Here is a 16394-nt window from a genome sequence, read left to right on the forward strand (position 1 = left end):
TAGACAAATATTTGGGGTGATCGGGATTCTTGAGCTGACGTCGAGACGTCCGAGCTCCTATAAGCACGCCACGTATCAGATGCTTGAGCTGAGTCACTACCATAATTGACAGCTCATGCTTAGGCGCCAACTGTCATTCATGCAAGCGTCCACACACCTGCCTGCCTGTCATGGAGGGTTTGGGCTTCCCTAATAGCAGTTCGGGATTCCCTAGCAGCAGGTCGGGATTCCTTAATAGCAGTTCGGGATTTCCTAGCAGCTTTTCAAACTTCCTTAGTAACGAAATTCCCTAACAGGCTAACAGCAGAATTCCCTAGCCGTAGAATCCCTAGCAAGAGAATTCCCTAGCTAAAGAATCCCTAGCTGTATAATCCCTAGCAGCAAATTCCCTAGTTGCTCATGTTTCCCTAGCTGCTCATATTCCCTAGCTGTAGTTCAGCAGTTTAGACTGGACCCTTAATCATGATTATTATATTATTATCTTAAAATGGAATCTGGGTTACTACATTCTCCCCACCTTTAGATATTTCGTCTGCGAAATAAAATCTAAAGACAAATTAAGATAACAATATGAAACAGAAAACCATGTCTTATTACAACAAACTGTAATTACACTCATACATGGTAATAAAAAGTATAAAGCAAACAACTCAGGATATTCTGCTTGCATACGACTCTCCGTTTCCCCAGTTTCTTCTTCAACGCCTCGGCGCTGCCACTGTACCATCACAAGTGGTATAGTCTTGTTTCGAAGAACTTTCTCCTTCCTGTCTAGGATACGGATTGGTCGTTCAACAAAAGATAGATCTGGCTCTAGCTGAATATCAGTAGACTGAATCACATGAGATTCATCAGCTATGTACTGTCGAAGCAACTACACATGAAAAACATTGTGTATACTGGAAAGAGATGGCGGTAAAGCCAAACGGTAAGCAACATCTCCAATCTTCTCCAGTATTTGGAAAGGCCCAATGAAACGAGGAGACAACTTGCCTTTCACACCGAATCTCATCACCTTCCTGAAAGGTGATACTCGTAAAACACATATTCACCAGGCTCAAACTGAAGTGGCCTGCGGCGAATATTTGCATAACTGGCTTGCCGATCTTGGGCAATTTTGATCCTCCGCTTGATCAAATCTACCTTATCTACAATCTGCTGCACCAATTTAGGACCCTCGACTTTTCGTTCCCCGACTTCATCCGAGAATAACGGAGTACGAAACCGTCGACCGTACAATGCCTCGAAAGGTGCCATATCAATACTTTGATGATAACTGTTATTGTAGGCAAATTCGATCAAAGGTAATTGATCCTGCCAAGATAAGCCAAAATCCATGACAGAAGAACGTAGCATATCCTCCAGCGTACGAATAGTGCGCTCTGACTGTCCATCAGTCTCCGGATGATATGCAGTGCTCAAACTCAGAGTGGTACCCAACGCCTGCTGAAAACTACCCCAGAAACGTGAGGTAAATTGCGGGTCTCTATCACTAACTATGCTCACTGGAATCCCATGTAATCGCACTATCTCCTGGACATATAAGCGTGCCATGCGATCATAAGAATACTCCCGGTTATAAGGAATAAAGTGTGCTGATTTCGTCAAACGGTCAACGACAACCCAGATAGCATCACACTGTCGTGAAGTCATAGGTAAATGGGTGACAAAATCCATAGTCATGTGCTCCCACTTCCATTCGGGAATCTCAAGATTCTGCAGTAATCCACCTGGTCGTCGATGTTCAGCCTTGACCTGTTGACAAACCAAACATCTCGAAACAAATTGATAAACACTTCGCTTCATCCCTTTCCACCAGAATCTAGTTCGCAAGTCCTTATACATTTTCATGCTACCAGGATGAACTGATAACCGACTCCTGTGAGCTTGAGAAAGAATATCATTCCTGAGCTCTGCAACATCAGGTACAACCACTCGATTCGATAAGCACAATAAACCATCTTCCTGAAAATGGAATCCAGATGTATGAACCCCATTGGCTAGACTTGCCAAACGCTGAGTCTTAACATCAGATATCTGAGCATCTCTAATCCGAGAATACAATGCTGGCTCAGATAGGATAGTATACAAACGAATCCCATTTCTCTCTTTCTTGTGCTTGAGTGTAAAACTCAATGAACAGCACTATTGAATTATATGAGATATTGCATTAGTCTGAAGTGCAGAAAGTCTCACCTGTCGACTCAAGGCATCAGCAGTAAGATTAGCAGAACCTGGATGATATTTGATTTCACAATCATAATCCTTCAAAAGATCCATCCAGCGTCTCTGTCGCATATTCAACTCTGCCTGAGTGAATAAATACTTCAAACTCTTATGATCCGTGAATATCTCAAATTTCTCGTCATAAAGATAATGCCTCCAAATCTTGAGTGCAAATACAATGGCGGCTAACTCGAGATCATGAACTGGATAATTATTCTCATGTGTCTTAAACTGTCGAGAAGCATAGGCAATAACATGTTCATGCTGTGTCAGAACACATCCTAACCCCTGACCAGAGGCATCAGTATATACAACATAACCTCCTGATCCAGAAGGTAGAGCTAGCACAGGTGCAGTAGTAAGACGTCTACGCAGCTCATGAAATGACTCCTCACAATCCGAGGACCAAATGAAGGTAACATCTTTCCGAGTAAGCTGAGTCAAAGGCCTGGCCAACTGTGAAAAATTCTCGATGAACCAACGGTAATATCCAGCTAGACCCAAGAAACTACGAATCTCATCAACCGTCGTCGGATGAGACCAGTTCAGCACTGCCTCTATCTTACTAGGATCAACAGATATTCCTTCACTAGAAATCACATGACCGAGAAACACTACCCGATCAAGCCAAAATTCACACTTGCTCAACTTCGCATACAACTGCTTATCTCGCAACGTCTGTAAAACAATCCTTAGATGTTGTGCATGCTCATCCTTGTCATGAGAATAGACAAGAATATCATCAATGAAGACAATGACAAATCTATCCAGATATTCTCGAAATACCTGATTCATCAGATTCATAAAAACTGCCGGTGCATTCGTCAAACCGAATGGCATCACCAGAAATTCATAATGCCCATATCTGGTCCTGAAAGCAGTCGTAGAAATATCTGAGTCTCGTACCCGCATCTGATGGTATCCCGATCTCAGATCTATCTTAGAATAGACAGAAGTACCTTGTAGTTGATCGAACAGATCATCAATCCGCGGCAAAGGATACTTATTCTTGATGGTGACACGATTCAGCTGCTTGTAATCAATACATAATCGCATCGATCCATCCTTCTTCTTGACAAATAACACAGGTGCTTCCCACGGAGAAACACTCGGACGAATATATCCCTTATCAAGCAGATCCTGCAACTTCTGTTTCAATTCCCTCATCTCTGACGGTGCCAGACGATAAGGTGCTCGGGATATAGGCGTAGTTCCTGGTACTAGATCAATACCAAATTCCACCTCTCGAATCGGAGGAAAACTAGGAATCTCATCAGGGAATACATCAGGAAACTCGCTGACTACCGGTAGCTGATCAATACCCGGACTACTCGCGGACATATCAACTGCATAGATGAGATAGCCCTCCCCACCTGACTCCAAGACATGACATGCCTTCAGAGCCGAAACAAGTGGCATCGGAGGTCGCCCACCCTCACCATAAAAGTACCAGCTATCACCCTCAACAGGATGAAACTGTACCAGACGCTGATAACAATCCACAGTAGCGTGATACAAAGTCAGCATATCTATTCCCAAAATACAATCAAAATCTGTCATCGCTAATATCATCAAATTAGCCGATAACACATTACCCTCAAACTCCAGAAGGCAACCCATCACTAAACGCTTAGTTACTACCTCCTGCTCCAATGGAGTAGATACAACTAAATCCATATCTAATGATACATAAGATAATCTATGTATCTTAACGAAGCGACTAGAAATAAAGGAATGCGATGCTCCAGTATCAATTAAGACAAGTGCAGGAATACCACATAACAAAAAGTTACCTTCCAGCATGCGATCTCTTACCTCAGTAGCCTGCTCCTGAGACAGAGCAAATACCTGCCCTTGAGTCTGGGGAAGATAACCAGAAGACCTCTGTGGTGCTGGCTGCTGACGTGGAAAAGTAGAAGCCTGAGATCCAACCTGGGATCCCGATCCACTAGCAGAACCCATGCGCTGAGGACAATCTCTCTACAGATATCCCTGCTGACCACAAATATAACAAGCACCAGTAGCTCTCCGACATGAAGCTGCAGGATGCTTCCCACCACAGTGGCTACAAAATTCCTCCTTCTTCTTCTTTTTCCCGAAACGGAATGTACCTCGTGAACCACGAGAACCAGACGAAGTAGTAGGAGTAGAAAAAGACGTAGGTACAGATTGCACAACAGATTGAGCTCGAGGCTCAAAAGATCCACTAGGCTGTCCTGGCATCATCAACTGTGCCCGCCTGTTGCTGGTCTCCACAAGACGGCAACGGTTCACCAAAGTCTCATAAGATGTCGGATCATCACAGACGACAACTTGTGAGTAGATATCCTGATTCAAGCCTTGCAGAAAGATATCATACTTTGATGCATCACTGTTACTGATATGAGGACTGAAAGGTAGCAGATTAAGAAATCGTTGCTGATATTGATCAATAGTCATTGATCCTTGCCTCAGAGTAAGCAACTCCATCGATCATGCTTGGCGAACAGCCGGAGAAAAATACAGTTTCTGAAACTGCTGACAGAAATCTTCCCAAGTCACATGTCCTCTCTCAGTACGTGCCTGAGAAGCCTTGGCATCCCACCAAAAACGTGCTCGATCCTTTAGAAAGAATTCTAGAACTTCCAGTTTCTGCTCCTCAGTGCACTCGAAAGCTCGGAAAGTACTCTCGAGTTTAGACATACAGCTTCTATCTTGTTCAGGATTCTCGCCTCCCACCAAGGGTTTCGGCCCTACTTGCATGAACTTATTGATAGTGTAGCGACGTCTACCCTCATGAGGACGATGTCGATCATCCTGATGGTGATGGTGACGATGATGATTACCACCTCCCTGGCCAACACTACCGTGACTCTCGTCAGCCATATCCTGAAAAGAATTGCACATTAAAATCCCAAATGCGCAAGAATTACTCAAGACTAAACTAAATCCCAAGTACTAATCCCAAAATCTATGCATGCTCTGATACCAAAAATGTAGTGACCCTGCATGGAATCACCTACTAACTGACAACTAATAGCATGCATTAAACTTAATACAGCAAAATACTTAACAGAGTAAAAACGTGCGGAAACATAACCATAAATTACATATCAGCTTAGTAATATAATCCAGGCTTAAATCTGTAGTGATACAACCATATCGAAAACTTAAAAGTAAACATTATACAGCTAAACAAATCCTGCTGTATAAATCCCTTCAAGGCTCCTGCTCCCTAGTCCTGCCTTGAACTACCAGCTCCGTTCATCCTGCGACCTGCCCCGTGAAATAGGGTGTCCAAGATAACAACTAGGACGTGAGCACTAACGCCCAGTACATAGACATGAGTAAACATATGTATATAATGCATGCAACATGATGACTGGTAAAGGGTCATTTGAAAAGTCATGCTCAGAACCGGCGCCACATGAGTGCTGCCACCGCACGGATCAACCTCTGGGTGCAACCACACTCGTCTAGTACACCAGAGTAGACAGACATGAATGCCCCCGCCGTCGCGGTAACCTCAGTAATAGACTATCGAGTATAGAGCTGAGCGGCTCTATAGTCAGGTATAACAAGGTATAGGCTCAACGTGTATATGCACATGACATATGAATATGGAAAACGGTAAATCATACATCATGTCATATAATAATGCCAAATAAATGCAACATATAAACATGTATACTCGCTGGCAATCTCAGTCAATGTGTACGTACTTAACACCGAAGTCTGAATAAGCTGGAAAAAGACAACCCCTAGCTGTCCTAGGTCAACTCCCGACCCAACCTGGTCTCAAGCTTGACCCCGATCTCTTCCTTCCCGAGCTATTCCTTCCCGAATTCCCGAGCTACTCTTTCCCGAGCTTGCGAGCTACTATTTTCCGGGCAAAGATATGAAGTGAGATGGAAGTGATGTGAAAAAATAACTGAATCCCCAGCTCCTATTTATAGACAAATATTTGGGGTGATCGGGATTCTTGAGCTGACGTCGAGATGTCTGAGCTCCTATAAGCACGCCGCGTATCAGATGCTTGAGCTGAGTCACTACCATAATTGACAGCTCATGCTTAGGCGCCAAATGTCATTCATGCAAGCGTCCACACACCTGCCTGCCTGTCCTGGAGGGTTCGGGCTTCCCTAATAGCAGTTCGGGATTCCCTAGCAGCAGGTCGGGATTCCTTAATAGCAGTTCGGGATTCCTTAGTAGCTTTTCAAACTTCCTTAGTAACGAAATTCCCTAACAGGCTAACAGCAGAATTCCCTAGCCGTAGAATCCCTAGCAAGAGAATTCCCTAGCTAAAGAATCCCTATCTGTATAATCCCTAGCAGCAAATTCCCTAGCTGCTCATGTTTCCCTAGCTACTCATATTCCCTAGCTGTAGTTCACCAGCTCAACAATTCAGCAGTTTAGACTGGACCCTTAATCATGATTATCATATTATTATCTTAAAATGGAATCTGGGTTACTACAATGCCAGTGTACACTTGGTGGTGATTTCAGGTGGGACACCGCGGCAAGTAACCTCAGTCTCGATTTGGTGCAATCTTAGCAAGAATATAGTTATCAGGAGTATGTTCAATGATAGTTGAAATATTTTGAACATGTATTGCGGCTTGGGTTGAACAAGTCCTTATGATCATCTTGGATGAAGATAGACAGTGGATAGTATGTCTAGACTGGTGCAGGTTTAGCACTAGTGACTACTTGTAACTGTTGTCTGACTCTGTCAAAGATGAGTGATTGAATCAGCTGTGATTCTTTTGATTCCGAGTATTTGGGATCTGCAGACGTGTGGCAGTGAGATCATCGATATTGATCAGCCATGAGAGTTCATTGATCGGTGATGGTCTGATTACTGATGATATCGGCAGGCAGAGCGAGAGCTACAGTATATCGATTTGATTGATCAGATTATTCCAATCGGTACAGATGGGATATAGTGAACCACGAGGTACTGGGAATGGTACTTTAAGTTTGGTATGCTTTGATATAGCGATTCAAGTGCATCTAGGAAATTCTTTAGTCGCTAAGAGATCTCCAGGAATGCGGGAATCGAGACTTTTGTATTCTGCGGATCACGAAAGTGGTCATTAGTTTGATTTTGTGATCGTAGTTGTTGGTAACGTTGCTTTGGCTACCAGTGACGGATTTTGATCTGAGCATTGCTTGGTGATTAGCAATGATTTAACCAGTTTTGCGGAAATATGATTCAGTGATTGTCCCAGGATTGTCAGTGGACGAATTTGGAGACTGTTAGTCGGAATGATCAGTTTGGGTGCTTCCAGCAGATTTCTCAAGAGTTTTTCTTGAGAGGTAATTCGACAAGTGCTTATGGACTTCAATGAGCATTAGCATGTTAGCATTAGTTGTTTCATGGGATGAGACAGCAGCTGAGACTTCTGTTTCTGAGTCTGGCAGGATTGTTGTCACTAATATCCCAGTGCGTTCTGATATGCTGTGTCATTGAAAGGATTAGATAACATAATTGCCACTAGTATTGATAGATTCTATGCGGGATCGCGGAGAATCAGTTTGGTTATTCCTGCTAGGGAGCCAAGGATTTGGTTATCTGGAACAGGATTAACCGGAATCATTTTCGTCGATACTATCTCTAGTTACGAGATAGAAGTAATCATCTGATATAGGCTACTACTGCTGAGGATGGTATTGGTCCATCTGGGAGTTTCAGCAGGATGGCAGTGAATTTCGAGGCGACGACCTCGAAGAATGCATTTAGACAAGAAATTGTGTATAAGGATTTTATCACAATTGGGGTTAGTAATCTCTGATTGCTAGTTGTTGTTCTTTGGGAACATCCGTTGGCCAATGGCAGGGTGAGTACTGAAAGTACATACTATGACGCCAGGAATTGTCAGGATTTTGTTGTTATCCATGGAAGGATGACTAATGTAATCGAGTAGATGCTATCTACGATAGCGAGATTTGGATCAAGGTTTATTGCAATCAGTCTGAGGATTTCAGATGGTTAGAGTCATGTGCAGTGGTACGATTTCTCTGCGAGCTGGTGGCTGGTAGTTGCCATTTCTATTCGCATAAGGTATTGTTTTGGAAGATACATCTTATCCTTCGTGATAAAAAGTAACTCACACGAGTTCTTGGAAAGAAAAAGGATATCTAAGATTTAACCAAGAGTTGAATCTAGATCGATTGTTTAGAGCTTTTCGATAACATCGAGGGATACGATGCTACCGGTAGACCAATGAGATACAATGTGTTGTATCTTGTTTTCTCGTTGGGCTGCGATGGAGTTCGTACATGTCTAGAGTTAGCTGCTGATTAGTTACGATCTTAGCAGGAGTGTCATCGCTAATATTTGTAGGCAGTGTGACTAATTCAATGGGCAATTTGGACCGAAGGTGCCGTGTTGTTGCGGTTATCGATGGATGACTGACGGTAGTCAGTAGTGTTACACTATTTTATCAAGGATTAGGGTTGTCAAAGGTTATTCGACCCAATATTTTTGAACCGGAACTATTGATGAATTGGACAAGTGGTTTATACTATATTCCGAGGTTTACCTTAGATTTCGAGGACGAAATCCTTTTAAGGTGGCGGGAATGTAGTGGCCCGTATCCAAAACTATTAATTAATGAGTAATTAATTATAGGATTATGTTTGGATTAAGTAAAACATGATTAAAGAAATTCTAAATGGATTAACGGAGCCCGGGAATAGACCCAAAATGATCAGAAATGGTCCGGAGGGTCAGGCAGATCGGAAGCTCCGAAGTTAGGATCGGAATCACCGAAGGTGATTGGAAGCTCCGAAGGCGATCGGAAGCTCCGATCGAATTATGTCATCCATGACGTGTGGTTGATCGGAAGTTCCGAACAGGATCGGACGTTCCGATCACCCCTATCCAAAGTCAACCAATGAGATTTTGACACGTGGCAGATAAGGATGTTCGGAAGCTCCGATGGCAGGATCGGACGTTCCGATCAGGGATCGGAGGTTCCGATCGAGGATCGGAGGTTTCGATCGATGCCTATAAATATGAGGTCCGAGGCATTCATTTCTTGCCAATTCCGAATTCTCTCCTTCGCCCTCGTGGCTCTATTTTAGGGCTTTGGGTACTCTTGTTTTAGAGTTGGAGTAGAATATTTGTTTTAGTATAGTCAGACAGTGTTTGACATAGGAGCTGAGCAGTACTCGTATAGCGGAGCAGTGCTCGAGGCTGTGGAGCTGCAGCAGGGGTGTGCCCCTAATTGCATGATAGTCGCCATCAGTGGGCTGACGACGGACGCAGGTATAGCTATGGTCTCCTTAAATTATTTAGGAGTATGTAATAGCTTAGTTAAGGCTTTTAGAGCTTATTTAATGATGCATAAGTATTTGCATTGTAGACTTGATGATAGGCTTGGAACCTAGAGTGGACTACTAGGACTGCCTTAGAAAGGTACGTAAGTACTGACTGAGATTGTCAGCGGATATGCATGCTTATATGTTGCATTTATGTGTTTGCATGTTATTATTGTTATGCGGCATGTGCATATCATCTTGTGCCTGTACATCTTTTGAGATGAGCCAGTTAGGGTTGCTCAGCCCTGTTGGACGTTTTGATACCGAGTACCTTTAGGTACTGATATCTGGAGGACTCCGTGGTCCGCGTCCGTTATCCGGGAATGAGTGGTCGCACACAGTGGTTAGCTACCCCGATGTGACGAGCTCATATTCCAGGCGCCAGTCTGAGTGGTTTGTATACAGTTATCCCCGATATGGATACCCTGTCATTTGCATGCATCATATTTGTATGTTTATCCGTGCTTTCGTATTGAGCTTAGAGCTCACGTCCAGTCTTTTCTGTATATCTGGACACCCTATTCGACGGGGCAGGTGTAGGTGCAGGATTGAGCACCAGGAGCCTGGAGTAGCCAGTGACCTTGAAGACAGCAGGATTAGCTGTAGGTTTTATTTAATTCGATTGGGTTGTATAATCGAGTTTGTTTAGCCGGTTGTATTCTGTAACGCCCCGTTTTTATCTTAAATGAGTTTATTTGAGTTAATCGGAGATTGCAGAGTTCACGAGCCGACTTGATTTTGATCAGGGTCCTTTTTGCAAATTTCGGAAATTTCAGGGACTAAAGTGCAAATTTGGAGTTTAATATATTATCTACCCTTAGATTAATCACTTCTCCTCCTCCACACAACCGAGCTCCACCATTGAAGACGCCTCCAACTTCTTCCAAGCTTTCTGATTTCAGTCCGAGCTCGATCCGGCCGTTGGAATTTATTTCTGAAGGCAGATTATCGATCACTGCAGCGAGAGCTCCGTTATATCGTAAGTTTTTCTACGATCGGATACATTCTAGTTTTTGGATGTTGTTAGAATCGTTCTAGATTCGAGTATGTTGTTCTCTACAGAGTTCTGATCGTTTATTATCTGTCGGTTTTGAATTAGAGCGACGTTCGGAATTGTTATGATTTTTGGAAGTATTATTCGAAAATGTGGGTTTTGAGATTTGTTGGGTTTGTCTTGTTGTTGTGGTTTTAGCATTGAATTGAGTTGATATCAGTATTGAACTGCTGTCTGCGTTGCCGGTTTGTTCAGTTTATAGCCGTTATGCCGTCGGTTTGAGTTTTGAGGGTTTCGAACCGTTTTTGAGTTGTTAAACGTGGCTTGTAAGTTGGTCTTTGTTGTTGATCAATTTCTTGTATCTGAACAGATTCGTTGGAGTGTTTCGAGCCCTGTGTTAGCAGCATTGTTCGTCGAGAGTTGGACGAAGAACGGTAAAGAGATTTCCTTGAACCATTGTTTGTTGTTGAGGTTGTCTAGTTGTTGATACAATCTCTTTTGTAGCTTATCCAGAGTTGGAGCTACTGCATTGAAAGATAAAAGCAGTCATCGTAGCGGGATAGCATACTCGGGACTGTTGGTTCTCGAGTTTCCCTTTTTAAATTACATATTGCATTGATACTTGTTCTAGCACGTGGAACTTGTAATTGTTGATTGATTGAGTTTTATTATGTGGCTTATGTTTATGTTTCTGTTATGCATTCATCTTGAGCCTACTTTGATTTCAGCGGGCAGAACCGCCCTTTTTGTTAGACGTTTGGGAACTATGATTGAGTGGCCTAGGTTGTAGTATTTCGCCTAGTGCTAGCATACTCATTATGGTTGCTCAAAGTCTAGAGGAGTGGGATACGTGGCACCACCTCGATTGGGAGAGTCGGTGAGTCGTTACGTGATCTCATCCTCGGGATCCCAAAAGCAGAGCAATACTCCCATGTTTATCAGAATCGATATCCTGGTTTTAAAGATATGCATATCATTAACTTCGACTTGAATATGTGGTTTGATAGCATGTTGTGTATTCATTACTTGATATGTTGCTTTTACTGGGATTATCATTCTCACCGGTTATCCGGCTGTTGCTTTGTTTTGTATGTGTACTTGGCAACAGGTGGGGCAGGAACAAGTCAGAAGAGGCATGGTTAGCTTCGAGGGCAAGTAGTAGAAGTGAGACTCGGTTTAGAAGTCGAATTAGCATGTTTATCTAGTTTAAGATTGAAGCATGTTAGAACTCGAACTTGATATGTTTTGTTATTCGAATTAGTTTGTATTCGGATTGTAATCTAAAATCGAAGTATGTTGTTGTTGTATCGATTTAGACTTCTGGTTGTTTTTAGGTCTTCTGAAAGCATGACTTGTTATGACATGTTTCCCTACACCCTGTTATTGTAATTGTATTTGAAGGCATGTCGGACCAAGCGCGGAATTCCCTTTCCTTTTTCTGAAGCCTGAGCATTTCTGCCCAGGCCTTCCGCGCGCGGGCGAGGCGTTCCTCGCGCGCGCGCGAGGCCTCCGTTGGGCCTCTGAATGGTTTGCCCGCGCGCGCGCGAGCTTGGTGCCTCACGCGGGCGCGAGCCTTTGGTTGGTCTCGGAATCGTTTGCCCGCGCGCGCGCGAGCTTGGTACCTCGCGCGGGCGCGGGTCCTTTTAAAAAAAAAAAAAAAAAAACTTTTGAATTGTTTTACTCTTGGATTCTTGTTCGCTTACTTGTTGTTTAATCCGAGATTAGTGGTTTAGAATCGAGGTCTCACATTAAGTGGTATCAGAGCGTTAAGATTCTTGGTCGAACTAGAGTGAGCGGGGTAGATCGAGTCTGTGTGTAATGACTCCTCGCATGTGTTTGAATTATTTAATTGTGTAATTAATTCCATGCGAGCATGCTTTATTGTTTGAGCATTATTTGAATTACATGGTTGTGTGATTTAAATTAATAAAGCATGATCTACTTGAGATATAACTGTTTCTGTTCTCGACTGGTATTCGGTATTCCAAGCGGTTGTAAGGGCACTGATGGTAGCGATTGAGATATCTCGTGTGCTAACCTTTGATTATCAGATGGGTCCTCGTCGAGTGATAAACAGAAACACACCACCAGTTATCCCTGCGACTAAACAAGCTAGCACTGAGGTTGATCAGTTGGATGCTTCAGCAACTCCTTGTTGGAAAACTGGCGAGTTCCCAGACCAATTACGATTGATACCCGGTGCAGCGGAAGTTTAAAAATTTTCTCATGGAACGATTCCATGGTGTGGGTATCAACCATACAACGATTGAATTATTGTGTGTGTAAAATTTAAATAACAATTAAATAAATTTTACCTCAAATCTCGCAACGAGATTAATGGACACCAACAGAACAATTCTGCTCTTGTTGTCTCTCCCTGGAACCGATGAACGCCTTCAATCAGGTCCACGAACAGAGGTTTAATCCCTCTGATAGATTGCACTAGAAAATCTATCAGAAGTTTTCTGCGAAGAGATTACACGAATCTGATTCGTTATTCCTTACTGCGATTCAAAATCACAGACCGGAATTTTCTCGGGCAGAGCAAAGGGAGGGGACGGCCGATCGGTTTTGAGAGGGTAGGGTTTTCGAAAATTGCTCTCAAAAATAATGACCTGTTGTGTGTAATTTCTGTACTGAAATAACTTATTTATAATGCAGGCCACTAACACCTTAGGGCCCATTAGTCATAAGCTGGGGCCCGACAAGCAAAGCCCGCTCGTTCAGAAATTAATATAAAATTCATCGTGACTCCGATTGATGAAACGATTTCACCAATGTGCACAGAAACTATTTCTGCACGTTTTTAAAGTCAAAATAAATTTTCCTGAATCCGAATTCAGTGGTTTCCAAAAATGTCCATCCCTATGTCATTTTAGGAAATCCTACTCCCTTACTCTTATTTAAGAAGTCCAACTCCTTAGTTCATTAAATTTAACTCTTTAAATTTAACTATCTCAACGGGGATTAAAACTCCATTACACTGTGTGACCCTCAATGGTTCAGGGATACAGCTAGCCGTGGGCTCACAACTCCTTGTGACTCGGAACAACACTTTCCGACTTGCCCAATGAATCATGGTAAAGCGCCTAGCAACATCGCCCCATGATTCCCTAGGTATCACTGATAGTGCCTACAAGAACCAGTAGATTTTGGTTAACGTACAGTACGGTCCCTTCATCCAAATATCCCGATCGAATCAACAACCATTGGTATATCGAGAGTCGCTCAAGATTCGATAACTATGCAATACATCTTGAAGATCAAATTAGTGACATCGCATGTGCTACTAAGAAACCATTTCTTAAATCACATCAAGTACTCTGGCCAGAGATTTGTCACACTAATATCTCCTCAGATCGCATAGGATATCCACACTCGCAAGTATGTGGTGAATCCTTGACAACAATGCATTGACTCCTATATGTGTCGTAACTGTACCCAATCTCGACACCTGATGACCCCCTCAGAGTCGGTAAACGAGTCAAAGCACAGTACTAGCATATAGAGTCTCCATGATGTTTCAAGTCGTAAGGACTAATGGTGTACAACCAAAACCGCGGACTTTATCCACTCGATAAGTGATAACCACTTGGAAAGTCCGGATAGGGTAGTTCGACTATTCATCCTATGAATATCCATTTGCATGCTTCGAACATCTCCATGTTCCCTACCAATGAAACGTGGTACTCCGCATCGCAAATGCTAGTCTCAAACTCGAGCGATCCTTATCCTTATTATCGGACGGCTCAATCGACTAGGAACGGTTTTAGAATATACAGTGACTATAAGATGTATTTCATGATAGACATCTCCATGTTCTACCACATCTTACATACACTATAGTATATTCAAGGTCTTTATCAAAACAACAATAGTATATCACAATATAACAATATGAAGTAATATAAAGTCATTGCCATAAAAGTGTAAATAATATTAAACAAAAGATTGTTTATACAAAGAGTCAACAAAGCCCATAGCCACACAGTTGGCTCACTGGGCACCCACTCTTACAATCTCCCACTTGCCCTATAGCCAACTAGTCATACTACGTAGACCCATTGCTTCGCGATGTTTGTCAAACAATGGTCCTGGCAAAGGCTTAGTAAGTGGATCAGCGATATTGTCTGCAGAGGCCACTCGTTCGACACTGATGTCTCCTCTTTCCACAATCTCCCGGATTATGTGGTATTTCCTCAGTACGTGTTTGGATCTTTGATGAGACCTTGGTTCCTTTGCTTGAGCAACGGCACCCGTGTTGTCGCAGTACACCGGGACTGGACCAACAAATTCAGGAATGACGCCCAACTCTTGGACGAAATTCCTCATCCAAACGGCCTCTTTAGCAGCAGCTGATGCTGCAATGTATTCAGCCTCAGTGGTGGAATCCGCTGTGGTGTCCTGCTTGGAACTCTTCCAAGAGACAGCACCGCCATTGAGCATGAACACAAATCCAGAGGTTGACTTCGAGTCATCCACATCACTTTGGAAGCTAGAGTCGGTATAGCCTTCCAGTTTGAGTTCTCGTCCTCCATAAACCATGAACATATTCTTAGTCCTTCGCAAGTACTTAAGAATGTCCTTCACGGCTTTCCAATGCATCTGACCAGGATTAGACTGATATCTGCTCGTGACACTCAGAGCAAATGCTACATCCGGTCTGGTAGATATCATCCCATACATGATACTACCTATAGCTGACGCATATGGTACATGTGTCATATTCTCTATCTCTGCATCAGTCTTGGGACACATAGACTTGGATAGAGAAACTCCATGACACATGGGTAGATGTCCTCTCTTGGACCCATCCATTGAAAACCGTTTCAATATGGTATCGATGTAGGTTGATTGAGTGAGTCCTATCATTCTCTTAGATCTATCCCTATAGATCTGTATCCCAAGAATGTAGGATGCCTCACCCAAATCCTTCATCGAAAATCTACCTGATAACCATATCTTTGTTGACTGCAACATCCCTACATCATTCCCAATGAGTAGGATGTCATCAACATAAAGTACTAAGAATGTCACCGCATCCTTAACTACTTTCTTGTACACGCAAGGTTCCTCCGGGTTCTTGATGAAACCAAAGTCTTTAATTGTTTCATCAAATTTCTGGTTCCAACTTCTTGATGCTTGTTTTAGACCATAAATTGATCTCTGAAGCTTGCATACCTTATGCTCGCTTCCCATGGATGTGTACCCCTCAGGCTGCTTCATATAGATTTCTTCCTTAATGTCTCCATTAAGAAAAGCAGTCTTCACATCCATTTGCCATATCTCATAGTCATACCATGCAGCTATGGCAATAAGGATTCTTATGGACTTGAACATTGCAACTGGTGAAAAGGTTTCGTCATAGTCAACTCCTTGCCTTTGAGTATAACCTTTAGCCACCAATCGCGCCTTGTAGGTCAATACCTTACCATCAGGCCCAAGCTTTCTTTTGTAGATCCATTTACACCCTATTGGAACAATTCCATCGGGAGGATCCACTAAAGTCCAGACTTGGTTAGTATGCATCGAATCCAATTCTGATTGCATAGCTTCAAGCCATAAATTCGAATCCGCATCAGAAATTGCTTCCTTGAAGCTTCTTGGATCACATCCAATGTCGGGTTCATCTTGACCCTCTTCAAGAAGAAGACCATATCGAACTGGAGGTCTAGAAGTCCTCTCGGATCTTCTAGGTGCAGGCGTGTCCAGCAATGGTTCCTGAGGTGTGGGATCGTTATTTTGTATTTCGGGTTCTTCTCGAACTTCTTCGAGTTCCATCATCTCGCCTTTCTTATCCAATAAGAACTCCTTCTCCAAGAAGGTGGCATTCCGTGAAACAAACACCTTTGTTTCAGCAGGATAATAG

The sequence above is a fragment of the Henckelia pumila genome, chromosome 2 (genome assembly GCF_033568475.1).
Source record: "Henckelia pumila isolate YLH828 chromosome 2, ASM3356847v2, whole genome shotgun sequence".
NCBI classification, from domain to species: Eukaryota; Viridiplantae; Streptophyta; class Magnoliopsida; order Lamiales; family Gesneriaceae; genus Henckelia; species Henckelia pumila.